The sequence below is a fragment of the Physcomitrium patens genome, chromosome 19 (assembly GCF_059467195.1).
Source record: "Physcomitrium patens ecotype Gransden chromosome 19, ASM5946719v1, whole genome shotgun sequence".
NCBI lineage: Eukaryota > Viridiplantae > Streptophyta > Bryopsida > Funariales > Funariaceae > Physcomitrium > Physcomitrium patens.
In genome coordinates, this window is record NC_143428.1 from 5,363,573 (window position 1) to 5,365,757 (window position 2,185).

The window sequence follows — 2,185 nt, forward strand, 5'->3', positions numbered from 1 at the left end:
ATAAAATATTCTAATTAAATTGAATTAATAATGCAATAAAATCAGGAAAGTAGTGAAAACAAACCCATTTTCAACCTTTGCTTTACATTATGTTTATCTTTCAAGTTGCCAGAACCAAAAATAAAATAAAATAAAATAATTACAACATAATTTTAATATTATATAACTTTATTCATATTTAGAACTATAACCAAACTTTTAGTAAATAAGCACATAAAATTATACAGAACCAACAATTATTGCCCACGTCATAGTAACATGGGCATATGTTAGGAAATTATATGATTCCTGAGTATCAGAAAAATTTCCACAAAACGGGGAAATAAATAAATAAAAAAGAAAAGAAACGATGAGCAATGCGTGAACTGTAAGAATGTGTTGTCCCATTGTGCATCGGCCAGCACTAAAAAAAGGCGACAAATTAGTGATGAGGGAGAAATGCCTTGTCTTTTCAAACAAGGGGGGGCAGTCTGAGACATTTGCGCTTCACCTCCTCCTCCTCCTCCTCCTCCTCATCTCTCTGTTTTGAGGAGATGGAAATTGGTGACTGATGTATCTATCTCCATCACTAACACAAATGATCCACTGAGCATCATCATAAAACGGCACTTACAATGAATAGTTAGCCAAGGTCTAACCAGGGACAACAATCTGAACAGGAAGGGAGGGAGGGGCAGGAGGAGGAGGAGGAGGGCCCCAGCAGTGAGTGAGTGAGTGAGTGTGTTTGTGGCCTTTGAGCAGCGTGATGCCATTGAGTGAGTGGCAACATGGGGAAGTGGGGAACCACGGCGTGGGAACCGCCCTTTGGTGGCACGGCAGCCATCAGTGCTTAGGGAGTCACAGTGCTTGCAGTACCGCGTTGCCACGGCAGCGGTGAGATTACGAGCCTTTTCTGCCCGGCAGTTTTAATGATTGCTTACACCCCTCTGATCACATCCTTCCATTTTACAGCACGCAATCCACGGCCTCGCAAGGGCCCTTGGAGCTGACTTACGCCTTCGTCGCACCCAAATCGTGTTTTTTGATCAACTCCAGAATGTGGCTTGCATCAAAATCGTCGCTAGGAGGATAACCTGAAACAGTGATGGTTTTGCCTTGCACTTCGCAGTCTGCCCAGCAACATTGTAACAATGTGACTATGAGCATGAAAGGTACTGGTTCCTCGGATCAACCTTAAAACACACAGGCGCAATCGCCTAGCGAAGAAACGTACCACAATCTGGAAGCGACTTCCCGAGCTGCTGTCGAATGGCTGGGATATGTGCCGAATCAGAGAGGACGACACTCACTGTCACCCTGCAGTTAGTTATCTCTATTTGGTTGAAATCCATTGTGTCCTGCTCGTCCACCATCGTGAAAATCTGCGAACAAGCATGGTGATCAGAAACCACAAGCCCAGGAGGAGAAGCGCTCACAGGGGTAGCTCGAGCGACCGAAGTGAGGCAAGACAAGTCATAGAACCCCAGCATCCCTCGGAAAAGACCACAATTCCAGAACAGAAGCAATCGCACTCGCATAACAACAATCAAAAGCTCAGTGTGAGCACCTCCATATGCCTACTTGCCATGACGTCGGGTACAACAGACCACCGACGTGAGGAAAGACAAGTCATAGAACCCCAGCATCCAACGGAAAAGACCACGACTCCAAAACAGAAGAAATTGCACTTGCATAACAACAATCAAAAGCTCAGTGTGAGCACCTCCTGATGACTACACGCCATGACGTCGGGAACAGTATCGTGTACATTCAAACGCAAGCTAGGAAATCAAACCCAATCGACTCGAAGTATCGATCTCGACTCAGTGGAGATCGCTGCTAACGAGCTACAACACTTCGCATGGATGGCAAAGAAGTGCGATGGTTCTGACAAGGAATCCAGGGTGGCAAAACTGTGCGAGGTAGTGACGACGGCGGTGGGTAGTTCTCCGATTTAGATCTGCAAGGGCGTGGTGGGGTCAGCAGCGCTGAGATAAATTAATCTGAGGCTTTTTCAGTTCAAGACAAAATATTTGTGTTGGGTTTTGTGCACTTGCTGAATGAGTCAGAACCCGGTTCCGATAACAATCGCATTCCGGGGAGTGGGCTCGTTCCGAACTATTGATCTCACCTGCGGAACGAGCGTTGTACTTCCTCGGCGTTGCTTGCTTGGGCAATACTCCATATATGTCCGTTTCAAATTTGA

The 2,185-nt window shown here is 45.8% G+C and overlaps 1 long non-coding RNA gene across 1 annotated transcript; it reads right to left on the reverse strand.

Moving 5' to 3' along the window:
- Positions 1-219: 219 nt before the first annotated feature.
- LOC112295923 (uncharacterized) lies at positions 220-1,868 on the reverse strand. Its single transcript, XR_016498719.1, has 3 exons — positions 1,703-1,868; positions 1,214-1,361; positions 220-1,109 (listed from the first exon to the last, which is right to left on the reverse strand). It is a non-coding gene; the product is annotated as an uncharacterized LOC112295923 (long non-coding RNA).
- Positions 1,869-2,185: the final 317 nt, after the last annotated feature.